Source organism: Cervus canadensis, chromosome 30 (genome assembly GCF_019320065.1).
Source record: "Cervus canadensis isolate Bull #8, Minnesota chromosome 30, ASM1932006v1, whole genome shotgun sequence".
Taxonomy (NCBI): Eukaryota; Metazoa; Chordata; class Mammalia; order Artiodactyla; family Cervidae; genus Cervus; species Cervus canadensis.
Window position 1 is genome coordinate 34,788,160 of NC_057415.1, and position 26,866 is coordinate 34,815,025.

The window sequence follows — 26,866 nt, forward strand, 5'->3', positions numbered from 1 at the left end:
TGTATCCTGTTGGGCATTTGTTTATACACACATATGTCTTATTTGCAAATTAGCATTGCTAGTGCACACAATTTTCTGACTTGTTTTTTTCCCACTTAGCAGTGTAACATCAATAAATGTTCTTCTACAACATCATTTTTAGTGCCTACAGAGTATTTCATTGTGTAGATGAAACAGGTTTTGTTTTTTAAAAATCTCCATTAGGTCTACATAGTTTAGGTTGTTGCCAATATTTCATTGTTATAAAAACCTGAGATAAAAATCTGTAGATTTAGCCTCAGTATCCAGTGTACACCTCTGACCCCCCACAAATACTTGTTGATGTATGAACATTTTGTTAGAATAAACTCCTGGTAGTAGAATTTCCAGGTGATGGGATATATATCTGTAAAGAAGGTTCTTGATATCTATTGCCAAATGACTCTCCAGAATGAATGTACCAATTTATAATCCCACTTCAGATTGAGCAATTAATCCTACTTAACCCCAGACTGTTCTTTTTTAACATGGATATTCTAGCTTCCTGGGAAATCCCTCAGTCCCAAGCAAATTGAGATAGTCTGGGTAGGAGACCATTCTCCCCACGCACTCACCAACAATGTGCCTTGTTACATTTCTTAGTAGGTTCCTTTCTTTGATTACTAGAGATGCTGAATATTTATATGCCTTTTAGTTATTTACGCTGCCTCTTTTGTGAGTGGCTTGGTCAAATATTTTGCCCATTTTTCTGTTGGGCTGTTTATAGTTTATTAACTCACAAAAGCTCTTTATATAAGGAGGATATTTGTATGTTATCCTTTTATTTTTTATTATTTTAAAACGATAGATGTTTCTGCTTTATAGGTAGTCATGTCTGTAAACTGCTTTGTACCAGCTTTATTGAGGTATTATTCACATGTCATACAATTCATCCATTTAAAGTGTACAGCTCTGTGGTCTTTTAGGATGGTCACAGACTGGAGCAACCATCACCACAGTCAATATTAGAGCATTTTCATTATTTCCAAAAGAAACCATACCCCTTGGTTGTCACCCACCCATTCCCCCATCTCCCCCATCCCTATGCAACCGCCCATCTGCTTTCTGTCTCTATAGATTCATTCTGGACATTTCCTGTAAATGGAATCATGTAATATTAGGTCTTTTGTGACTGGCTTTCTTCATGTGGCATGAGGTTTTCAAGGTTTATCCATGTTGTAGCATGTATCAGTACTTCACTCCTCTTAATGATGGAATAACATTCTGTTGTAATGTGTGTTTTATTTATTCAGTCATCTGTTGATGAACAGTTGGATTGTTTCCACCTTTGGGCTATTATGAATAATGCTGCCATAAGCGTTAGAAGTTTTTGTGTGGACGTATATTTTCATTTATTTCAAGTATGTACCTTAGAGTGGAGTCCTTGGATCAAATGATGACTCTATGTTTAACTCTGAGGAACTGCTAGACTTTTCTGAAGTCGCTTCATGATTTTACCTTCCCACCATCAGCATGTAAGGATTTCTCCACATCTTCTCTAATATTTCTTATTTTCCTGTTTTTTAAATCATAGCCATCCTAGTGGGTGTGAAATTGTATCTCATAGTGGTTTTGAATTGTGTTTTTCTGATGACTAATATCGTATACATAAATTAAAAATTTTTTTGCCTTTAGTTTTGTGGTATCCATCTCAGGCTCAAGATTATACAACATTCACTTCCCCTGCATTTGAAATTTATGGTTTGTTTTTCAACTTTTAACACTTAGTCTCTCCTTGCTATTCTTTGGAACTCTGCATTCATACTTGGAATTTACTTTGGTATATAGTATGAGCAAGAACATTTTTCATTTATTCCAAGCAGTGGTTTGCTCCAGTGCTTGTACATTATGTTAGGATAAGTATCCTCTGATTACTCTTCTTTAAAAAATCCTATTCTCACGTATTTATCCTTTCAAATGAAATTCAGTGTAATTTTGTTCAGTCCCCACCTCCTCCCTGTGTCTCCCCCAAAATCTCCCTGAGATTTTCATTGTAATTATATTTTAAACTACACATCAAATTTGGGATTAAAATATACACACTTTCATATATAAAATAGATAGCCAGCAAGGACCTACTATATAACTCTTTACTTAATATCTTGTAATAACCTAAAATGAAAAAGAGTCTAAAAAAGCATATATATACACATATACACACACTCATACATATAAAACAGAATCACTTTGCTGTATATCTGAAACTAGCACGCCATTGTAAATCAATTCTATTTTAATAAAAAATTAAAAAAATTCACATCAGGAGAAAAAAACTATCAAAAAGGGGAGTATCGAAGTCTGTAAAATACTATTTTCCCATCCAAGAATCTGATTATGGCTCTTTGTTTATGCAAATCTTCTTTTAAAGTTTCAAAAGAAAAGTTTTGGGAAAAAGAATTTCCATGTTGGTTTTGTACATTTGTCCTCAAACTTATTTGAAACTATTTATTTATTTATATGTTACAAATGGGAATATTTATGTATATTCCTTGATGATATACTTGTGTAATACTTAATACAGATAAATCCTAAACTTTACTGAGCTGAATAAAATAAAGAAAATCTTCCAATTGATAGCTACTGCTGTAAGTTTGCTGTGTTCCTCCAAATATTTTTCATACACCTATGTAGACATATGCTATTTTATTTTTACTAGATGGTATCATACAAAAGTTTCTGTAACTCATTTTTTAAAGCTTAGTGTGTGTGCATGATAAATGGCTTCAGTTGTGTCCGACTCTTTTGTGACCCCATGGACTATAGCCTGCCAGGCTCCTCTGTCCATGGGATTCTCCAGGTAAGAATACTGGAATGGGTTGCCATGCCCTCCTCCAGGGGATCTTCTCCACCCAGGAATCGAACCCAAGTCTCATTATGTCTACTGCATTAGCAGGCAGGTTCTTTACCACTAGCGCCACCTGAGAAGTGTAAATCTTTCACATCAGTATTAGAGTTCTCCTTTCTTTATCATAGCCAATAGACCATCATTTATTTAACTGCTCCCATGTTGATGTGCAATCAGGTTGTTTCTAATGTTTTGACGTTACGAGCATTGCTGCAGTAAATATTCTGAGAATGTTCTGTACTTTACATCTTACTTCACTTTTCTGTAGGGGAGAGCATGACATATACTCCCAGAGTGCTCCACAAATGCTTTTCTTCTGTTTAAATGTGTAATCTCCTCAACAGGACTGTTGTCATCCCCACTGAACGACTGACGCTTTCACGTTTATAGATGAGAAAACAGAGAAACAGGTTAAGTACATCTGTAGTACAGTTTACCTGATAGTGGATGACGGTGACTGTCTTCCTACACCCAATGTCATACTGGGTGTCACTGCTTTTTAATTCTTTGTTGGTAGGAGAGGGGAAATTTTATATTTTATTTTGTATGCTAAGTCGCTTCAGTCGTGTCTGACTCTTTGCAACCCCTTGGACTGTAGCCCATCAGGCTCCCTTGTCCATGGGGATTCTCCAGGCGAGAATACTGGAGTGGGTTGCCATGCTCTCCGCCAACGGATCTTTCCCAACCCACGGATCAAACCCGCATGTCTTCCGTCTCCTACATTGGCAGGTGGATTCTTTACCACTAGTGTCATTTTAATTCGCAATTATTTGATTATTAGTGAGGTTGGGCTTCTCTTTATTTGTCATTCATATTTCTTCTTCTTTGGCTCATCAGTTAATATCATTTGCCCAGTTTTCTACTGGGGCAGTTGTTTTATTTATAATATTAGAATATTAACCATGTGCTTATTATGTAGGTTACAAATATGTTTTCCGGTTTATCATTTGTCTTTTAACTTTATTTATACTCCTTTTTTTGGCATTCAGAAGTTAACATTTTTAAATAATCAAGTATTTTTGTAGTCAACTCTGTTTTTTGATCATAGGGGGCTGTGCTTGCTGAGGCCATTCCTCTCCGAAATTAAAACGAATATTCTCCTATATCTTTTTCAAGTACTTTTAACCTTTTATGTTTCACCTTCATATTTTAATTCATCTGCACTTAATCTAGTACATGGTGTCAGATGGAACTCTTATTAATTTTTTTCTCCAAGAGTTGACCAGTTTTTTCAAAAACTGGTCTATTTTAGAGTTATTCTTCCTTACTCACCTATCATAGACCAAATGTCCACACGTTAGTGGGTTGACTTCTTAATTCTTGTTTCCCTCGTTAATCCATCTATTCCCACAGCAGATTGAAACTTCATCACTGTAGCTTCATAATATGTTTTAGTAGTATTAGATATCCCAAGGCTAACATCTCATTGGGCTTTCCTGGTGACTCAGGTGGTAAAGAATCTGCCTGCAATGCAGGAAACCCAGGTTCAATTCCTGGGTCAGGAAGATCCCCTGGAGAAGGGAATGGCTACCCACTCCAGTAATTTTGCCTGGAGAATTCCATGGACAGAAGAGCCTGGAAGGCTACAGTCCACGGGGCTGCAAAGAGTTGGACATGCCTGAGTGACTAACACTTTCACTTTTCAACCTCTCATTATTCTTCTGTAAAATTTCCTTGGAAGTTATATGTTGTATTGGTCACTCAGTCGTGACCGACTCTTTGTGACCCCATGGACTGTAGCATGCCAGACTCCTTGGGTAATTTTACCCAAATCTTTTTCACAAACATGTTTTACTATCGAGAATGACATCAGATCTACAAGAGTGTGTCCTCATGTCCTGCAACCCACGTCAGCTGGCACATCAGCTGACCCATACTTCTCTTTGCTTTTTTTCTCCGTGACTCCTAAGTATTGCTGAAATCATCTGAAATTGTAGTTTCTGATTGTTACTATTCTTAAACCTTAGTTCTATTACATTTTAGAAATCATTTACTTAAGATTGCATTTAACTTCTCAGTTACATTATACGTAGTTAAATGTCTAAATGCTTCTGGCTTCATTGCTTGCTGGTCTCTTGTATCCGACAGCATCTTATTCTTGACTTCTGGATTTTGATTCATTTTGGTCTGGAGAGCTTTCTTGGATAAATTCTTCAGAAAAGATCTGTGGGTGGCATACGTTCTTAGTCTTTGTTAAGTCTGAAAATATTTGCCCTCATGTTTGAGTCATCTTTTCCTGAGTAGCGAATTCCATGTTAACAGTCTTTCCCTAGAACCTGAGAGAAAGGCTCTATTGTCCCCACATTTGGTGTTGTTAAGAAGTGCAGTACTCACCTGAATCTGTGAAGTCTCTCTATGGAAGCAAGCAGGATTTCTCTTTCTACTCTTTGGAATTTAGAAACTTCACCAGATTATTTCTAGCTGTTTGTCCTCTTTTGGGTAATTTTTCCTGGCACTCACTAGGTAAGTCCTTTCAGCTGAAAGACCCAAGTCTTTCCTTAGTTCAGGGAAATTTTCTACTAATTTTTGGGATAATTTATTTTCTATGTTTTTAAAAAATATATTTACTTATTTTATTTATTCATATTTATTTGTCTGCGTCCGGTCTCAGTTGTGACATGCAGGATCTTTTGGTTGTTGCTTGAGAACTCTTAGTTGCAGCTTGTGGGATCTAGTTCCCTGAGCAGGGATTGAACCCAGGCCCCCTGCCCTGGCAGCATGGAGTCTTAGCCACTGGAACACCAGGGAAGTCTGTATTTTCTATGTTCTAAAATTTTCTCTTTCTGGATTTCCTATTGCAAATAGTAATAATACCACCTAATAGTTACCAGATGTGCTTTCCTTCTGCTATAATATTAACCTGCTTAACACCATTGTTATTATTCCCATTTTATAGATGAAGACACAAAGGAACAGAGAGTTAAATAGACTGTGTACACAGTCTCACAGCTAAGAGGCCATGATCCAAACCTAGGCAGCTGGCTTCAGAACCTGTGTTCTTAGCTACTACTCGATACTCTCTGCCTGTCAAAACTGGCCTCTGGGCTCGCCCCCGACGCTGACCTCAACAAACCTTCAGTGAAAATTTGAGTGTTGACAGCGAGGGACTCTATAAGCAGTGGGAGATAGCACAGGGATGCTAGAATGATGGAATTGAAAGAGCCTGGGGAACTGAGCACCAGAGGGGAGCCAAGATCACTGGAGGTTCTCCAGTAAACTCAGAGCCGAGGCTCTTCCTCTCCCCACCCTTCCCCGCTGTTCAAGCACGCTGTTTAGGTCTCATCTCTGTCCCTGGGACTACTGCGTGGTAGTATTGGATCATCCAGTTCCTATTCCTCTCCCTTTAGTCACCTCTCTAAACGGCAGCCAAGATGACCCTTCCTATAGGGCAAGCCTGGTCACTGTTTCGCTGCTTAATGTTTGCTGAATGACTGCATGAATGAAAAATAATTCCAGAGTAGCTATTGTATGTCAGACACTGTGCCCAGTACTGGTGACTCAACACACATTAGTCAAGAATCTTCCAGTTGCCAGTGACAAGAACCCAATTCAAATTAACTTCAGCCCGGAAATGGAATTTATTGGATTCAGGAGGGTAGCCTTCAGGCATAGCTGGGTTGAGGACCTTGAGCAGTATCACCAGAACTGGCATTCTTCACTCTGTCTCTGGGCTCTACCTGTTTGTGTGTTGGCCCACTCCCTTAGTGAGGGCAGATAGTTGCCAGAAGTACCAGGGTGATGGCCTTTCAGTGTGATGCCCTCGATCATTTCAACAGTATTCCTGGGTCTGAGTCTTAGTGGTTCAAGTTGGACCATGTGCCTCTCCCAGTCGCTGAAGACAATAGGATGGGATAGAGTGCTTGACCAAGGGCTGAGTCACTTGGCCATCCCTGGAGTGGGAGGTGGGTCAGTTTCATGTGAATCACCTGTTTTGAGAGTGAGAGAAGGACAGGTAGTTTCTCAGATGGTAAAGAAGGGCAGCTGGAAGCTGGTCAGGCAGAGTCCCAGATGGCCTCCACTTTGTGCTTCATCAACCAACAGAGTTCCCATCTCCATAGAGCTAGTTCATAGTCTGATGCGGTGGAGGACAACTGGGGGAAAGACAGACACCAACCAAGTATGAAAAATGTGTAAGGAAAAGATGACATTTATAACAAAAGGCTCTGTGCAGGTGGTCAGGACCATGAGGCAAGGAGCAGGAGGAAGGTGGGGGCAAGATCATTCTGGGTGAGGACCTTAAGGCAGACCAGTGTGCCTGAAAGGGTGAGGGAGGGGAATGGAGCCGGAGATGAGGATGAGGCTGGAGGAGCCTGAGAGGCTGTGTAAGGGGTCTGAGCTTTATCCCAGGGCACTGGGAGCTGTGTGTTCGACACGTGTCATGGAAAGCTTGCAGCCTTGTTGCGGAGAATGGTGTGGAGGATGGCAAGGTGGGAGGCTGGGAGCAGTGAGGAGGCTGTCGGCCTCACCTTGGGAAGAGGTGCTGGTAGGCAGCCGGGATGAAGAGAGGTGAGAGCTCTGCATGGGGCGGAGGAGGCAGGGTCTGTGAGATTCTGGGATTCGCTGGGTGGAGAGAGAGTTTGGGAGAGGGATGACGCCCATGCATCTGGTTTAGGCAAATAGGTGATTGGTGGTTCCATTCTCTGAGCTGGGCGCCCCAGAGAGGAAACTGCTCAGGTGACGGGATCGTGAGTCCCCTGCAGTTCTGAGTGCCTGTTATAGAGGCCTGGTTAGTGAGTTCTCGTAGAAACGGCATCATTTCCACCAGGGCTTCTTAAATCACCTGCAGTGAAGAGCCTTGTACTTACTTAAAACGTGCACTGAGCAGGATCTCTCGTGCTGGTTTGACAGCACCCAACCCAGCCTTGTACCGCTTCGATCCGACCAGTCCACCGTCTTGTACTTGGATGTCACGGCCATGTCAAGTTGCTACAGAAGTTTCGAAACACTCTTGACTTTGTTGCTTATCTTATTATAAACCAGTAACAAGTAGCTCATGGACCAGTGCGTTCTGCAGACTGCGTGCTGGGTGGCTCTGATCTCATTCAACCCCTGTACCCATTTTAGAGACAGGGAAATTGAGGCCCAAAGAGGGGACTGGCCTTGCCCCAGGTCTTGCATTAAACAGCAGCAAAGCCAGCATTTCAGGCCAGTCTTTCAACTGCTGACCCTCTGTTTTGGTAATCTGGCTTTAGGCCTAACAGTCCAAACAAGTGCTGAACTTGGGGGAGTCCGAGGATTAACGATGTTTAGCAGCCAAGATCACAGAGTTGGCCTCCAAGTCTGTGCCGAACACTTCCCAGGAATTCCAGTGGTCAAGATGACCTGACCCTGGAGCTGGCACAAGCCCAGTGGGTCGAGGATTCCTTCCCAAAGCCTGAAATCCCAGGCGGACGAGTGGCCTGTTGGACTGGAGCCAGGAAAGAAGATAGTGGTGGCTTTTGGCCATCTCGTGCTGCCGTAGCCACCCAAGGTCAGGCTGATGCCGCTGCGGTGACTGCCACGCGTGCCCTGGGCTGGAGGCAGAAGCCGGCCGGCCACAGTTCCAAGGAGCAGCTCTGCTGGGGGCCTTTGGACCCCTGGCTTCTGCTGCACGCGGGCTTCCCCCTCGCTGTGGTTGGGAGATGCAGGTCCCATGAGCAGACTGGAGAGTGACCTTGCTGCCTGAAGTTGCTGATGAAGCGGCCGACAGCAGGAGCAGAGACACTTGGGGAACACGAGTCAGGGCAGGACACGCGGCTTAGGAGCGTGCACCTTGGCGCCATGCTGCCATTTTTGCTGTTGCTTTTGCCATGTAACCTTTCTGCCTTTAGCTTTGCCATCTGTAGGATGGGAATAAAGATAGCTTGTTGCTCATAAATGTTAGTGATTATCAGCTGTTAGTCGAACCAGACACCGTGTTAGGCCTTCATCTATTTGACCCTCAACAGCTATTTCTGCATTTTACATTACCCTCTTCACCAACCCACTCCAGATCAATTCTGTCCTTCGACAGATGATTACAGCAGCAATGACAATACAATAGCGATAGCTCTTATTTATCGAGTGCCAGGCATTCTACGTGCACTACCTCTCTCCTTCTCCCACAGGGCCTACTGAGGCAGGCAGTAATAGCCCCATTTTACAGATTAGGAAACCGAGGCTCAGAGACATTCAAGTGACTTGCCCAAGATGACTCACACTCAAATTTTGGGGGGCTGCAAAGTCTATGCTCTTTCTAAATACCCCTGCCAGAACCTAATCCTTTAGGGAGAGGAGCTTGTGGGACCTGGGACTGACTTTGAAGGGGAGAAGTGGACCCAGGGGGCTACTGGACACCCATCTCCAGCCTCTTTTTAGGGATGGAAGACTAAGACCCGTAACAGGGAAGGGACCTGCCCTGGGTTCTGCAGACTGCAGTCCAGAACTCCCTGTGGATTTGAACCTGAGGCTGGATGCTTGCTCTGTCCTGCCCCAGCCCCCCACTTGCAGCATGTGCCCCCGAGAACAAGGCAAGGGCCCCCAGGAAGAGCCAAGAGCATGCCCTTAGCAAGCGGTAGGAGAGTGTGTCCTCTGCCCTGGTGTTAGGTCAGAGAGGCCAGAACTTGGCAGCACAGTTCCTGTTGGAAGTGTCAGCACCAAGGTCACCTGTGCCCACCCTCCAAGTCAGAGCCCAGGAGCAGGCTACCCCTCTGTTTGTGCCCATAGTTCCAAGCACATGATAAGGATTCAGTAGTTATTGAAATAATCAATAAGTGTCTCTTGGCCCACTCTTCTGTGGGGATGGCCTTTGTGCATGGAGACTTGTAGACCCCCAGACCAAGGCTCTGAGACCCAGTGAGTTAAAGGCCCAGAACTCCCTAAGTGGGTTAGCAAATTCAGAGCTTGGACTGGAGGGGCATATACAGATATTCCACAGTTTCCCAGGGCAGCCCACGGCCATCAGTCTCTTCTGTCACAGGTTGAAGGAGGGGCAGGGTTCTGTAGAAAGTGGGGCCTCTGCGTCTGGGCCCCAGCTTCCAATAACCCCGTCACAGATGACACAGGCCTGGCCCCTTCACTGTCCAAGGAAGTGAAAGCCTGAGCCGCTGCTGGTGGGGACTGGGGGTGGTCTTAGTCTGTCACCCGCTCTGGAATTCCTGGGGTCCCGCCTCCCTTGGCTTGGTGCCCTGTTTTCTGCCGTAGTGACGTCACTCTCCTCCCCACCCTGAAATAAAATACCCAGTGGACTTTGCATCAGAAGCCGGGACGGGAAAGCTCATTAAATAGCTTTTGGCAGGTACCCTCTTATTTTTTTTTTTTTTTGGAGGAAGGTATTGCCAAGGCCCCGCTTCCCCCAGGTGGAGTCTGTGTGGGGAAGGAAGGTGGGTGGGTTTCCATCTGCGCGAGGCTCAGGACAGGGTCTTGCAAACACAGCTCCGGGTGTCCCAGGCTTAACACAGAGGAGGCAGTGAGGGGAGACGGCGGGAGGGGGCCATGCTGTGGTCCCACTGCAGGGCGGCGGCTTGGCCAGGGCGTCCGGGCCGTATCCTGCTGCTGCACCTCCCGAGGGGCCTCCCTGGAGCCGATGGGTGCTGCCCCTCTTAAAATGGGAGGTGCACAGTCACTAGCTCCCTGTTAACCCTCCCTGGTCCTAGCCCTGGAAGCTGCTGCCAGCTTGTCTGAACAGCGAGACGTTTGCCTATATGGTCGGGCTGTGTAGCCAGCAGGCTTCTCGGTACGTGGCCAGAGGGCTCTGTTCCATGGGCCGCCTTGTGCAGTGGTGCAGGGCACAGTGGATTGGGTTCGATCCGTGGCTCTGTACTTGCTGGTGACCTTAAACAAGTTTAATCATCTCTTTGCCTCTGTTTACCTCTCTGTAAAATGGGGATGGGCTTCCTGGGTAGCTTAGTGGTAAAGAATCTGCCTGCCAATTCAGGAGACACGGGTTCCATTCCTGGTTCGGGAAGATCCCCTGCAGGAGGGCATGGCAACCCACTCTAGTATTCTTGCCTGGAGAATCCCCATGGACAGAGGAGCCCGGCGGGCTACAGTCTATGAGGTCGCAACAGAGATGAACATGACTGAGCACCTAAACGACAACAGCTAATTGGGGACACTAGACATCATAGCTAACAGGGTTATGAAGATTTCATGAGTCAGTATTTGGGAAGTGCTTTGCACAGTGCTGACACAACCTAAGTGTCAAATAGGTGTTTGTTACATAAAATATGGAGATCCGTGAATGGGGCCCAGGCTCTGAGGACCCAGGTACTGACCCTGTGGGCCACCTGGATCTTGGTTTTCCCTAGATCCTCCTATACTGAACAGCACCATCATTTATGTAGGTCTGAGGGTTCCAGTGGTCACATATGGATGTGAGAGGTGGACTATAAAGAAAGTTGAGCACAGAAGAATTGATGCTTTTGAACTGTGGTGTTGGAGAAGACTCTTGAGAGTCCCTTGGACTGCAAGGAGATCCAACCAGTCCAAGCTAAAGGAAATCAGTCCTGGGTGTTCATTGGAAGGACTGATGTTGCTGCTGAAACTCCAACATTTTGGCCACTTGATGAGAAGAGGTGACTCATTGGAAAAGACCCAATGCTGGGAAAGATTGAGGGCAGGAGGAGAAGGGGATGACAGAGGATGAGATGGTTGGATGGCATCACTGACTCCATGGACATGGGTTTGGGAAGATTCCGGGAGTTGGTGATGGACAGAGGGGCCTGGCGTGCTGCGGTTCATGGGGTCGCAAAGAGTCGGACACGACTGAGCGACCGAACTGAACTGAATTGAGAGGCATTGGGATGCAACAGAAGAAGCGCTGGACTGGGAGTTGGCAAGCTCTGGTCCCGGCCCTGTCACTCACTTGCTCTGTTTCCTTGGGAAAGTCCCTTACCCTCTCTGAGCCTCAGCTTCACTGGCTATAAAAAGGGAATAGGAATGAAAGATCTCCAGGGGTCCTTCTGGTTTAGGTGGCCTGACTGACAGTGACTGTCTCATCCTGCCCAGGCTGTTCACAGGGAGGGGCCACGTGCTCTGTGGATCTGCGTCTGGACCTGTGGGGAGGCAGAGAGCAGTGGTCCCCCGGGCTCCCCGGGCAGTAGGTGCTCTCCCAGGCTGGCCTGGCCTCCTTCTGGGCCTCAGGGAGCTTTCCTGCTGTGCCCTTTCCCTGTCATCCTGGTGGTCCAGAGCCCTGATGGATGCGTCCTGGATCTGTTTCCGACTCGGCGCCCTGGCTGGCAGGGCTGCTCTGACACAGTATCTAATGATGCGCTCGCCAGTCTGACTGTGCGCCTGATGTCCTTTGGCTTGGTGAGGACAGGGTGTCTGCCAGCTCTCCACCCTGTCCCCAGGGCCCAGCGCAGAGCCCGGCCTCTAGCTGGTGCTTGGAACTTTATGTTGACTGAGAAGTGAAGACTCAGCTGAACTCAGGGACTCCTCTCATCTCAAGGAAGACCCTATATTCAGGCTCTCCACACTGAGAAATCCTACCCCAAGCGCCAGAAATTCCCTCCTGGGAACTGTCAGTCCCCCATTAGAACTGGCCATCTCCTAAGACTCACCTCCTTGGTTTTCAAGGACAGGAGTGGGCCCTGATTCCCAGGAACCTGGCAAATGATAGGCTTCCAATCTGGAAGGTTCCTGGGCCCTGCAAGGACTGCCTTGGCTCTGCCCCCAAGGACAAGACGAAGTGTTGATGGGGGAGTGTTAAGTGCCCAGCTCAGATAAGGACTGTTCTGAGTTGACCCTAATAAAGGATGCTTTCTTATGTCAGCATGCATGAGTATGCTGGTGTATGTGAGAGAGACAGAACTAGAGAGTGGGAGACAGGGGCAGGGAGGCAGGCAGAGGTAGACATTCAGAGACGCTGAGACTCATTTAGGGAGAGTAAGACGCAGAGGGAGAGCACTTTGGCCCAGGGTGGCCGAGGTGGTGTGAGGTGGAAAAAGAGGATAGGGGCTCCTCCTGCCCTGTGTTTTCTGGGCTGACATCCAGGGAGCTGGCCACGAGGGTGGTGAGCGTGCTCAGGTTGGAACTGGCTATGGAACAGACATCCCTGACTGGAGCCTCAGGCACAGTCCATGGTGTGTTTGAGGACATCAGACAAGCGTCTGCAGCAGCCATAGCCTCACCATCAAATAGCTTTGCGCTGGCAAGGCAGCTTCCTGCAGTGGTTCCGAGTGGGCACGCTGGAGTTGGATCTGTGCTGTGCTTAGGCACTCAGTCCTGTCCGACTCTTTGTGAGCCCCACAGACCATAGCCCGTCAGGATCCTCTGTCCATGGAATTCTCCAGGCAAGAATACTGGTGTGGGTAGCCATTCCCTTCTCCAGGGGATCTTGCCAACCCAGGGATTGAACCCACATCTCTTATGTCTCCTGCATTGGCAGGTGGGTTCTTTACCACTAGCGCCACCTGGGAAGCTCCTGCAAATCCTACTGGTGTTCGAACAACAAGCTGTGGGCAGCTTGCACTACCATTCCCCACCTCGGATCCTTCATCTGTAAATAGGGTAATACTAATGCCTGCCTCACAAGATGTCGATGAGGATTAAATGAATCAATGAAGGCCAGACTCTCAGAAGAGTGCCTGGCCCCACGATCACTGAATCCTCTGATAACCCCACAAGTGGGCAGGTCAAAGGTTGTCAGTCCCATTTTACAGTTGAGGAGACCCAGGCTCAGAGATGGGTAGGGACTTGCTCAGTGGTATCCGGACAGCCAGGGCTGGAGCTGGAACCTGAACCGGTTCCTCACCTGCTGCCCCCCATCCTCCCACTCCCGTGGCCCCGCTGATAGGGACGTCTCCTTCACTCGTGGTCCTTATGCTGGGGCTGTTGTAACATGCCCCTTTCAGCCCCCGTACTGGGGGGGAAGGAAGCCCCAAGGTCTCTGTCCACCTCTGATTGCCCAGACATGGCACACAAAAGTGCTAAATAAAAGCATGTGTGTTGGGCTGCGCTGATGGTGCGGTCGGGAGGTGACTGAAGCAGCCGCTCCCCCGCAGCGGGGGCCGTGGCATTCTTGGAGTCAGCGCGTGTTGGCTGCTGGACCCTGGGTTAAATTGCAGCCGCCCACTGGGATGAGAGGCGGGTTGGGGTAGGGGTGGGGGTGTGCCCGGAAAGCCTCGGCGATTGGCTCCGTCCTGCCCCTGCTGGGGGAGCCCAGAGCTGCGGCCAGTGGGTTGCGATGCCCCAGCTGGGGGAGCCTTCAGGATGTGTGTGGGGGTGCAATCGGCTTGGGATCCTCAGTGCCCGGGATTGCCGCCGTGAGCAGTGGACACCTCTCTCTCCAGAGCGGCACTCCGGGGGTTGGGGGGCAGCCCCAGTCCTGGGGACGGGTGCGGCCGGGGAGTCAGGGCTGGCGCGTGTGAGCCTGTCACCCAAGGAGCTGCCGGGCCCCTTGCCGGCTGAAGGACGGGGTGGCAGAGGACTCTTCCTCGAGACATCCCGGATTCCTGCTCGGATGAAAGTGTCTTGGGAAATTACAGAGTTTTCTGTTTGATGGAGGAAAGAGCTTCAGCTTCTCTTTAGAGTGGCGGCATCGGGCTGGACCGGGTGTGTGTTTGGGAAGGGCGCTGGAGGAGGAGGGGGAGGAAGAGGAGGAGGGCAGAGAGGAGGAGGAGGAAGAGGAGGAGGGACGACTGATGCAAGGGTTTTGAAAACAGCTACCTAGATGTGCGAGGTGGAACCTGGTCATTTGGTTCTGCTTTTCCCAGCAGGTATCGCTCCCCTGGGGAACTTGGGTAAGTCCATAAATAGCTCTGCTGACACAAAGGAGCTCTGTCTGGGGAAGGCAGCCGCTTGACACGGCCGCCGGGAGCTGCCACAGTCACGGCCGCCCGCCTGCCTGCCCGCCTGCGGGAGGAGCCAGGCGGAGACCCGGGGCAGGCGGGCTGGCAGGAACGGCAGCCAGAAGTCCCCGGGTCCCTGCTGGAGTGTGCTGGGTAGGTGCCTGGGTGGCAGGGTGCGTGTGTGGTGGGCTGGGGGCTCTTGTCCAGGCCACCCCCTGCCCCTGTTTCTATTGTTTCTTCCCCAGGGCAGCCATTGATAGGCAGGTTGCTACCAAACCATGTTCTGTTCTGCTCTGAGATAGCTCTGTGTGTGTGTGTGTGTGTGTGTGTGTGTGCGTGTGTGTGTGTGTGTGTCTGTCTGTCTGTCTGTCTTAGCGGGTGGGGACCCTGCAGGGCTGGGGCATGCTTGCACTGTGTGCTGCTCCCACTTCTAGACTGGTCAGCCGGCTTTTCTTGCCGAGAGAAAGGAATGTTTGGCGACCAGAAGTCGGGACACTGCGTGGGGAGGGAGCTCTCAGTCCGCGGTGCTGACCGCCCACCAGGCATCAGGATGGCCGTTCTTGCCAAGTTCCATGAGGGGAAGGAGGTGGTGGCCTCGGGGGGCTGGTCTGGGTAGGAGGGGCGCGGTGGCTGATCCCCGAGGCGTCTGCTGAAATGTCCATGGGAAGTCCAGGCAGAGATGGAGAGCCTCTGCCTCCTGAGCCCCTTGGGGTAGGTTTTGCACCTGCTCCTTTGGCTTCTCACTGGGACCTGTGAGGAAGGGTGTCGTTAGGGACCGGCTCACCCCGCAGAGTTAGGTGCTGTGAGCAGACAGAGGCCGATTCTGTTATCAGCGTGGAGAGAGCCCGCATCTCTCCTCTTGTCCTGAGGTGTCCGAGAAGAATCCCCCTGCCCTGGGACTCAGGGCCGAGGAGGGCCAGGCGCAGTGAAGGGGCTGTGCCTCAGTTCACACGGCAGGTCTCCGGCCAGGGCCAGGTTGGAGGACGTCTGCCTCCTGGAACAGCAAGGACCAGGTATGTGGGTGTCATCACCCCGACCTCGGCGATGACATTCAATCTGGAATCTGCCACTCCTGTCTTGAGATGCCTAGCTAAGTATGGAGCCCCTAGATCCCTCACCAAAAACTTGCCACATTGTGCCACTGCCCTCAGGCCTCACAGCTGGGGCTATCGGACTCCCCTGTCCTCACGGCTGGAGTGGGTCTGTCTCCTGGAAGGAGGGAGCCGCAGTGCCTGCCCCACCAGTGCCCATGGGATCCCAGCCAGGGCACTGCGGCCACAGTCAAAGTTTCCACCGGGGCCCCTTGAGTCCTCCACGCCCAGCGAAGGGGCACCTCCCCTCTTCCCCAGCCCTAGCACATGGCAAGGCTTAGCCCAGGGCGGGCCCTATGGGGAGCCAAGTTCCAGAGCAGGGCCCGCTCCTGGCCCAGCCTGGCATCTGCTGCACCAGGGGGGTGGTGAAGATGGAGGCAGCTGAGGTGAGTGGCCCCCCTGTGGGGGGTGTCACCGGGGCTTTGAACCAGAGGTGGTCGAGGGGGCTTTTGATCACCAGTGTCTGGTGTCAGTGAAACCATCCCCTTCCTTGCTTTCTTGCCTTTGCACATGCTATTCCTGCTGCCCGGAAAGAAGCCCGTCTCTTCCCTCCAGGTCTTAATCCTACCCAGCCTTCCCTAGCGAGAGCAAACACTGCACTTGGAACATGTCCAATGGTGGTGGTACCCGCTGTGGTTGCTTCATGTCTTACGAATGTGGGGTTTGAGCCTGATTCTTCCTTTGGTCCCAAGGGTCCAGCCTGGGGTTCCGGGTGTGACAGAAAAGGGCTCAGGTTGGTTTCCTTGAGGACAGGCTCTGATGTCCAAGTCAGCTCCTCCTCTTCATCTCCTAGCTCTGCCCGGCAGACAGTGGGCACTACCAGTTCTAGCCCCGGTGAGGAGTCCCTTTGGAGGGGCCCTCGTTTCTTCAAGTCCGGATGGCTCCCGTGGGGCCAAGGGTTGGGCGATGGGATTTGATAGGCGATGAGGCAGGGAAAATCTTGGCTTCAGCCTGGTTGAGCCCACAGGGAAAGCCCGCTCAGAGATCATGCTGGGCTGGGCTGGGCTGGGCTGTGTGGTGTCCACACTATGGCCTGGGCCATGGAGGGTGGAAGGGACAAGCCCCAGCTGGTTTGAATGCCCTGCTTCTGGTCTTTCCCGTGGACTACGGCAGCTTAGAGCTCAGATTGGGCCCCGCCGGGACGGTGCCAACCAGGGAGGTGGATCGGAGGGTTGAGGGTGGTGTGTGGTTCTCAAGCAGTGGTCTGCCGGGTTCCCCAAAAGAGGTACAGCTGAGGAGGGAGTGTCCACGCTCCGCTAGGTTCCTGGGGACCCTGAGAGCCACTTCCCGTTGGGTCTCCCAAGGCCCTAAAATAGCTGAGTGTGTTTACTTTCTGGCCAGATGCGGGCCTGAGGCAGGCGAAGAAGGAGTTGCCTGAGGTTCCATGCGACCCAGTGGCACAGCGGGGACGAGAACCCAGGTCTCCGGGTCCCCCCCACCCCCCAGCTTTCTCTCCATCACGCCAGCTGCCTGACTCAGAACACCTGGCTTTCATCTTGGTGCTCACTTTTGGGGGACCCCCTTAATGACACATTCCTTTCCAGGAACCCCACATTACTGGCTTTTTCCTCTGAAAAAGCAGCGGATATGGTAGAGAAAGCCCTGACCCGGTCAACAGGCTGGAGACTGAGGTGCAGTCTGGTCCCTGCTGGCTGGATGATCTCAGGCCAATCTCCTTTTTTTCTCTGGCTCAGTTTCCCCTCTGGAGCAGCCAGGGACTGCACCAGGTATTGCCAGAGACTCTCCCATTCCCTGCACGCCCTCTCCTCTTCCTGGGTCCTGAGAGTCAGCAGTCAAGGCCAGGGTTGGGCTTCTCGGGGAAGTGGCCCCCAACCTGTTCCTCAAGCCCTTCTGCTCTGAAACCTTCAGACTGGATCCCGGGCTGAGGCTGGGAGGTTTGTTGTTGTTTGTGGAGCCAGGCGGTTTCCAAGATGTCACTGCTTAGGGAAAACCATCATTCCTCCCAGGGATAAACAGGCTGCTTACGGCTCAGCCCGCTAAGCCTGGAGAGGCTGGAGCCGCTCACAGCAGGCCAGCCAGGCTCAGCCCCAGGGAGCCGCCACCTTTGCCTGCACAACCAGCTGGGTGGGGGCAGGACTGGGGGAGAGGCGGGCTGGGGCCACGAGCCGCTTTAGAGATTGGAGCTTCTAGGCAGGGAGGAGAGGGGAAGGGGTCCCAGGAGACTCTGCTCCTCTGGCGAGGGGTCCAGGTCATGGCTCCAGATGTGTGGAGAGCTGCCAGGCGTGCCCTCTGCTCCAGAGGGCCCAGGCTTTTCCCCTCCCCCTCTACCGTGGGCTGGCCTGCCCGCACCTGGCACTGGGGCTCGGGCTGCTGCCGGAAAACTGTCAGCGGCTCCCAACTTAGAAAGGTGAGGGGGGGTGGTGGTGAGTTATTTGGAACCAGGCGCACCCTCCCCCACGTAGCCCTGGCTCTCTGTGGTATCCTTGGTTACCTCTTGGTGAGGTTGATGTTGATGTTTAGTTACTAAGTTGTGTCCGACTCTTTGTGACCCTATAGACTGTAGCTAGCCCATCAGGCTCCTGCCTCCATGGGATTTTCCAGGCAAGCATATGGGAGTTGGGTTGCCTCTTGGTGGTATTGGCCTCAGGCTAATAGCAGAACTCAGATAACTCCAGGCAGGGTGGCAGAGGGTAGGGGGCAGGGGAGAGGCAGAGAGAGTTGGGCAGAGCCTCTGGGAGCCAGGTGGCTGGCCACAGCCTGGGAAAAAAGGCTGGAGACCGCCACAGAGAAGAACATGGAATGGAAGGTGGTATATCTGTCCCACTCTTCAGGTTAATGGTTTTAACTGTGTCCATGCAGAGCTCTGAAACCTCCACTACTCAGACCTCGATTCATGAAGTTCCCCGTTGATTCAAATAGCGGCTCTGGAAGACAATTACATTTTCTGCCCCCATCCTCTCTCCCTTCCCTCCACGTGTGTTAGATGCCAACAATGTACCACGCACTGGCCAGGGGCTGGAGGTATGGTTCCAGCCTTCAGTCTAGTCCTGGGGATGGGTATGTAATGAGTGAATGGTAACAAGACAGCTTCACTGGGGAGGCCTGGGGAGGGGAAACCCTGGGGAAGCTTCCAGCCCAGCCCGGGAGCCCCAGCGAAGCTTCCTGCAGAAGGTGAGACTGAATCTGGCTGCACAGACGCTTGTCCGTCAAAGGAGCAGGTCTCCGTCCCAGTCTGCGCCCACCCGCTCCAGGGTGGAGAGATGATTTCTAACCCAGCCATAGGGATCGCCTCTGTGTATCCAGCCACATGCTCCGGCTTATCTCAGGGGAGGCTGTATAACGTTGTGTGCAGGTGCCTGGGCTCGGGACTCCCCACTTTGCAGTGGGGCAAGACCCAGAACCTCTCGGTGCCTGCGTTTCCTTAGGCAATGAGATGATGTGTGTGGAGGGCGGGCTCCTGCACGCTGGCAGTGAGTCATGGGGGCAGTAGGGGTGCCCCTGGCGTCTTCCCTTACCGGTGGCTGTTATCGGATGTGATGCCGTGGGTGGAGTGAGGTACTCAGCATGGGACCTGACACAGAGCGGGCAGTCGCTGAACGGAAGGTGGGATAGCAGCTTTTGGAGGGAGGACAGGGAGGAATCAGTTGGAATGTGCCATCAGACCCTGGGATGAGGGCTTTTATTAGCTTTTTGAATAAACTTTACGTTGCAACGTTAAATTACATCTTTCCTTTCAAGGATGGAAGTATGTAGCTGATGAATTATCACAAAGTGAACAAACTCCCCAGGTCAAGAAACAAAACATTCTAGTACCTCCCCCACCCCCTTGCTTCCACCCACCTCAGTCATTACCACCTCAAAGAGTCCTGTCCTGACTTCTCTCATTGAGTAGTGTTGCCTGTTTTGACTTTTGTGTCCGTGGAGTCCTTGATTATGTGTTCTTTTACGCTGACTTCTTTGGAGCAGCATTTTGATGGTGAGATCTGTCAGTGTTATTGGACGCAGTCTTATTCTGTTCACTCCCGTTGCTGTGTGGTATTTCATTGTGTGACTATACCCATTCTATCCTTGATGGACATTTGGGTTGTTGCCAGTTGACGGTCATCATGAACGGTACTGCTATGGATGTTCTCAGGCATGTCTTTTGGTACACTATAATATACTTTTCTGTTGGGTAAACACCTAAGGTTTGCAAATGCTGAGTCATAAAGTTATATATAATTAGCTTTAGTAGATTCCATTGTATGATTTTCTGAAGTGTGACATCAGTACACCCTCTTCAAACAAACGAAGGAGCACACCTGTTGCTCCACGTCCTTACCAACAGATTTGACAATAGCTATTGTGATATCTAATTGTGGCTTTCATTTGCATTTCCTTGGTGACTAATGAGGGTTAGCACCCTTTCATATGTTGACTGTCCGTTTGGATAATCTTTTTGGAAAGTGCCTGTTCAAGTCTTTTCTCCAGTTTTCTGTTGGAACCTCTGTCTTTTTTCTTACTGATTTGAAGGAGCTTAAAAAATATTCTGGATATGTGTTCACTGTTGGACATGCACATTACAAATCTCTCCTCCCACGCAGTGGCTTGCCTTTTCACTCTTTTCAGGGTGTCTTCTGAAGAATAGCAGTTCTTCATTTTAGTGCAGTCCAACCTGTCAATCTTTGTCTCTATGGAAAATGCTTATTGAATCCTGTTTCTTTGCCTATTACAAGGCTTTGGATATATTCTCCAATGTTATCTTCTGGATGTTGTATGTTTCACATTTAGCTTTAAAATCCACTCAAAATAGATTCTTAGATAGGGTGGAGACCGAGGTCAAGACTCATTTTCTCTGGGTGGATGTCCAGTTTATTCAAAAGATCATCCTTTCTCACTGTCGGTCACCATCACCTTTGTCAGAAATCAAGGGGCAATGCGTGTGTGAAAGATAAGTAGGAGTTCTCAGATGGACAGAGGAAGGGAGGAAGTGCAGTGAGCACAGGTTTAGAGACACCTGAGAGGAGACTGTGTTTGGGGAACTACCAATAGTTCAGCCTGGCTGGAGGGAAGAGGGAAGTGTGGTGGGAGGTGGGTTGGCAGGGACAGAACACGCAGGGGAAAGAGCTGGGACTGTCCTAGAGGGAAGGGGAGGGTTAAGCAGCAGGCGGAGTGTACTCAGGCTCCCCAGGAAAGGAGGGTGAGTTTGGAGCAGATGGTCAAACCTAGACAAACCCAGCCTTGACATCAGCCCCAGCAGAGACACAAGGTGTCTGCTTTGGGGAGGCAGTGATGGAGGTGACAGGCAGAGGTGCCTGGGGCCTTGGAGGGTGACTTTTTACTGCAGGTTTGAGGCTGAGTCCCGTAGCCAGATAAACCACTAAGTTTTCTCCCCCACCCCTACCGTAGTCCCCCACCTGGATGCCCCCAGCACTGCAGGCGCTGAAGGAGGAGTATTTTAGGGACTGGAACAGACGGACAAGAGAGGGGATGGGTCTCTGGGAAGGGGGCATTTTCTACTCCTCCCTCCCTCGATGCACCCACTGGGATCCTGGCCTCGCCTTGGGCCCTGAGAACAGACCCTCCCAGGCTGGCTGAGATTCAGAGCTGGAGAGATCCCCTCTGGGAGAGGGTGGCCTGGAGAGGGGAGTCACTTGACCTGGGGCCATGCCTTGAGCCAGACTGACCTAGCCTAGCCTAAGGGTCAGCTCACAGCCTCAGCTACCCCCCAGCCTCCAGGGCCTTTTGGATAGGCTTCAGTCTCCTACCCTGAAATGCACAGATAATAGTGATCAAGTGCCTTCTCCTGGAGTGGAATGCAGGGGAGGGGACAGGTGATGACGATGATGAAAGAAGGAGATATGATCACCTCCTTGCAATTGCAAATGTTTATTGAGCACATACTGGGCTTCCCAGGCAATGCTAGTGGTAAAGGACCCGCCTGCCAGTGCAGGAGACCTAAGAGGCGTGGGTTTGATCCCTGGGCCAGGAAAATCCCCTGGAGGAAGGCATGGCAAACCACTCCAGTATTCTTGCCTGGAGAATCCCGTGGACACAGGAGTCTGGTAGACTACAGTCCATAGGGTCTCAAAGAGTTGGACGCGACTGAAGTGACTTAGCACGCACGCACACATTGAGCACCTACTACGTGCCAGGCCCTTCTGTCTGGGTGGTTTCCCAACAGTATAGTGGTGTAGGTACTTGCTACCTCTGTCACCATTTCACAGATAAGAAAACTGAGCCTTGAAGAGGTCAAGCAGCTTACCCCAGGGTGCTGAGCTAGGAGGTGGCTGGGCCAGGATAGGAACCTGGATTTTCCTGTCTCCAGACCCCTGTTCTTCACCAGCAGTAGGCTTTCCTCCTCCACCCCTGGCTGTGAAAGTGCTCCCCGTTCTCCAAGCTGTTGCTTGGAGTCAAGCCTGAGATTTTGGGTTGGTCTCCAGTGCCTGCCGTGAGGGAGAATTGAGCAGCAAGAAGGTCACGGCCACGGGCCGAGCAGGGCTATGCCCCAGGTCCTGCCTTCTGCCCGCTAGCATCCCTGCGAGGGAGGCACCACTGACTCAGCCACATGGTTAAGACGCGGGATTCAGTCCGCCCTGCCTGATTCTAGATCCTTTTCTCCTGACCACAGAGCCATTTGTGCCCTTCTCTGGGGTCCCCCCGGCTTGGCAGAGCTTTCTCATTGCTCAACCTAGTATAGAACATCACAGAGAAACCACATGCTTCTGACTCTTCCCACATATCAAGGGGTCCCTGGGAGGGAGGTGGTTTGGTGATACTGTACCAGCCCTCTGCCCACCGAGTGAGACAGACCCGCCCCTCAATCTCCACTAACTTGGGGGTAAGAACAGGGATCAGGCATTGGAATTGCTCCGCACTGCCTCTAGCAGTGGCTGGGCCCAGGTTGGGAGCTTGGTAAGGTCTTCTGAAGGCAGAGGGGGAGGGAGAGAGGAAGAGGGAATGAAGCGGGCAGGAAAGGAGGTCAGGGGGCCGCAGAAAGAGCAACTTGGAGCCAGGCAGACCATGTTTCCATTCTGACTCCTCTACTTACTCAGTTTTTGAACTTGCATTAAGTTTCGCAAGTTATCTGAGTCCCAGATTCCTTATTTGCAAAATGGGGCCAGTGACACAGACCTCATAATGTGGCTGGACATGAGACGTATGTATAGCGGCGGCCACAGTGCCTGCGATCTCGTAGATGCTCACTGAATGGTTTCTCTCTTCCCGTCTCCACTCCTCTTTTTCCATTGCTTTCTGTTTTCACCATCTCTAGCTCCACCTTCCCTATCTTTACAACACCGAGTAAACATTGCTTTCAGGATAAAGTCCGAATTCCTTAACATAACCGTGCTTCTGCTCCACAGAACCACCTGTGCTTCCTCAGATATTCCATGTCGTCTCTGGCTTTGGCCTGGACACCCTCTCCTATCCTCTTGCCCACCTCCTCCAAGAGCCACCCCAGTCTTTCCTGCTGCCTCTGTGCATCCATAACCCCCTGAGACGATGGTGGGTGGATGGGAGATGGACATGGGCCTTTTACCGGGTGCTCTCACCCATAGACCCAGCGCCATCAGGGAGAGACGCGTGTCTTGCCACCGTTGGGCTCCAGTGCCCCACACAGGCCCTGGCGTATGGCTGGCCCTGGGTAGGTATTTGCTGAGTAACTCTGGGGGTGGGGGTGGGGGTGAGGTGGGTGAGCCTGGGACACAATCCTGATGAGCCAAAGCAGAGCCTGCCCAGGGCCACGCGAGCAGCGCTGGCCAGGCCTTGGCAGGGGAGCAGAGAGCCCTCTAGCTAGGGCATCCCAGGGAGCCTTTAACTGGGCTTCAGGGGATGGGCAGGAAGTGGACGTGAGGAGGGCGAGATAATAAGGAAATGAGAATGCGCACGTGCACACACCCGGATCGGGGAGAGAAGGAGGGTGCCCGAGGGTAAGGGAGAGGTGGCAGGGCCCACAGGAGAACCGGTTTCTGAGCAGAGAGACCCAGGGTGGGGCCGGAGAGGCCCACAGGGCCACGCTCACCTTCTGGCGGAGGCATGTTACCGCGGAGACAGGAAGAGCCTGGGGAACTTCTGCTGTCCACGCGCATGACTTTCAGTTGAGAAGGGGGCTGGGGCATAGAAGGGGTCTTTGGGGCTGCAGGGTTGGGGCGAAGAGACTGCCCAGTGAGAAGCTGGGCATCCTGAGGGGAGCGAGCATCTCTGCATCTCTGGCTCCGCAGGGCAGGCCTGAGGGCATGTTCTTCTGACTCAGCCAGGTGATAGCGCCAAGAGGAGGGAAAGTTTCTAAAAGGGGTCCCCTCTCTTCTCAGTCCTCAGGGCTTCCCCGTCCCTGTGTGTTGGCTTTGTCTTGAGAGGGTCTGAAGGGGGTGAGCTACTTCTCCTCTGTGCCTCAGTATTGCTTTCAGTACAATGGGTATGTTCCCCACTATTGTGTGTTGCCTGCCTTCCTGAGCCCCTGACAGATCCACAAGTTGTGGTGTGATTCTTCAGGGACAGAGAATTTTCAGTGTGTGATCAAATTCCTCCTTCCCCTCTCTCCTCCTGCAATTGGTCCTCTGTTCATAGGGAGCTTGAACAGGGTAGCTGACTCTGGCGGGCTTGCTGGCTGTTCATTGTGGGCCAGGGGCTGCTGCTTCTTTATGGGCTTCCTTGCAGAGGGAGCACCGTGTATTTGAATTGGTACCATACCAGGTTCTGGTCTGGGTTCCAGTCCTGATTCTGTTGTGCGACCTTGGGCATATTGCCTCCCTTCCCTGGGCTTCAGTCACCTTGTCTGTTAATGGAGGCAACTCCCCAGAATTCTGGGGGAGAGTTGAAAGTCGAAAAAAGTCAAGATGCCTGGACCCTCCTGTTGGGGTTTCTTATCCAGTAGGTCTGGGATTGGACCCAGTTACAGATATTCTTAAAATGCACCCCAGGTGATTCTAAAGTATGTCTCTCTATTGAGAACCGATAGGCTGGATCTGTACTTTGCAGACTTTAATATGCAAATGAATCACCTGGGATCTTTAAATGTGGATTCTAATCTCTTTAAGGCCTGAGATTCTGTATTTCGTAATAGCTCCCAGGTACTGCTGCTGCTGGCTCATGAGTTATCACTTTGAGTAATAACAATTTAGATGGTTTGTGAAGTTTCTTGTGTTGCCCATTCATTCATTCATTCATTTATCATCAACACTTCAGATGGGGAGTGGGGAGAGGTAAGCCTAGAGGGAGTGACAAAGCTCACAAAGCCCAGACTCTTCCAGGGCTACAGAATTTGGGCTTTGTTTGGAGGGCCCTGGGGAACCAGGGTTTTTAAGCCAAGGAGTGACAGGGTCAGATTTGCATTTAGAAGACTCCTCTTGCGGGATGCAGAGAGTGAGCAGAGGGGTGTGGACCACATCTGGGAGGTCAGTGTCAATCGCAGGGCCAGAAGAAGTGGTATTGAAGCAGGTGGTGGTCAGTGGAGGTAGATAGAGTGGCTGCTGCTTCTTTTTTTTTTTTAATCAACTTTATTTTTCAGAGTGGTTTTAGGAATTGAGAGGAAAGTACAGAGTGTTCCCAATGCTTCCTGTCCTGCACACACATAACCTCCCCCGGTGGAAAGATTCTTAAGATTTTACGAGAGATAATCAGGACGATTTGTTGATTGGCCATGGGGGTAGTGGAGAAGAGAGAATGATACCCAGGCCTCTGGTTCGGGCACCTGGTGGGGGTGTGATTGACTCAGAGACTCTGCGAGGAGGAATGGACTTGGGGGAAGGTCATGAGTTCAGAATGGGGCATGTCGAGTCGGGGATACTGGTGGGTCCTTCTCTCTGGGCCTGGGCTCCAACCACCCAGGTGTCTGCCCTCAAGGGCGCTCACCTTCCAGGCTCGGGGGCCTTTGTGCTGTTTGCTGCTTTGTGACCCCTTCCCTGCCCCCTGAGCAGATTTCGGCCCCAGGGTCCTTTCACAGGGTGGCCTTTCCCACATGCCCCTCTGTTTTCTTCCAGTTTGCCTTCACGTTATGGATCATAGTGTTTTTCAGATTGTTTCTGCGGGTGATGACTTAGTTCATGCCAGTCCTTCCTCTCCAGCCTGTGAGCTCCACCAGGACAGAGATCATGTCTTATTCTTATGTCCACAGAGCCTAGAACATTCTGAGAGAGGACAGGTCTGGGCTGGCAGCGGGTACTGGGTGTCATCCGGTGGTTGTTGCCTAGGGCCTGGCAGGGTGCATGAGGGAGGGGGCCGGAGCAGGGTGTGATGAGCAGAACACAGGCCGAGAGGCCCCTGCTGGAGCGGAGGAGGGGGTCATCGGCTCGGTTGGAGGAGATCCAGAGGAGGAAGTGTCAGAGCCAGGCCGTGCTGCGGTCGTCCTGGCTGCCGTTGATGGAGCGCTTCGTGCACCAGCCCAGGGCTGAGCTCTGGGTGGACATCCTCTCAGTCACTCCATCCCTGCATGCTATGTTACCTCTAAGGAAACTGGGGCCAGAGAAGTTACCCACGAGGTCACCCAGCCAGTAAGTGTGAAGGCGGGGGGGGGGGGGCTCCGTCTCTGGAGCTCTCCTGGTTTTATGGTGCTGCCTCCCTCCTCCTGGACTTTGCCAAACCCATCACAGTGGGGGCCGGGGAGGAAAACAGTTTGGAGGCCCTGAGCTAGTGGCAGAGGCAGGGCGGTGGTTCCAGCCTCCGGGGGTCAAGAAGCCAGGCCTGGGGAGCTGGACTGAGGCTGAGCAGGGGTTCCTGGAAGCCGGCATTGAGCCAGCTTGCCAAACTCAGAGGAGCACCCCCATCTCAAAAGGCAAGCCTGGAGCTCAAAGGGCTGGGTGGGAGTCTTGTAGCCTCTCCCATTGTCCAGCCACTTTCCCTTTCACAGAGCTCCTTCCTGTCCTTTCTCAGACTTGGTCCCCAGCAGTGACCGCCTGGGATCACACAGCTCGCAAATGATGGGGTGAGGGTTCCAACCAGGGTCTTCTGGCCTTCTGTCCAGGCTGTTTCTGAAAATCCTGCAGAAGGGCCCCCCTGAGATAGAGGCAAACCCTGGCACTCCACCCCCCACCCCAAACCCCGACCTCCACCACCCCAGCCCAGCCCTGCCCTGCCCAATGCAGGAAGTGGTTTTCGAGGGCAGATTCGAGCTCGGCATCTGTGGTGGAGGTGATGAGTCATATTAGAGCTGCAGGTTGACTTTGGGGTCAGCCAACCTGGTCCACGTTTAGTAGCTATGTGACACTGGGCAAGTCACTTCCGGC

General features: G+C 51.2%; 1 protein-coding gene across 5 annotated transcripts in view; it reads left to right on the plus strand.

Moving 5' to 3' along the window:
• RGS3 (regulator of G protein signaling 3) overlaps nucleotides 1–26,866 on the plus strand; it is a 134,859-nt gene that overhangs the window by 86,877 nt on the left and 21,116 nt on the right. Inside the window, exon 1 of one of the 5 annotated variants that reach the window (XM_043453514.1) lies at nucleotides 14,453–14,565. The exons of 3 other annotated variants lie outside the window; for them this stretch is intronic. The gene's annotated coding sequence lies outside the window, so the exon portion shown is untranslated. Of the gene's footprint in view, nucleotides 1–14,452; nucleotides 14,566–14,615; nucleotides 14,767–26,866 lie in introns of those variants that run through there. One more of the 5 variants, XM_043453515.1, reaches the window with a different exon arrangement.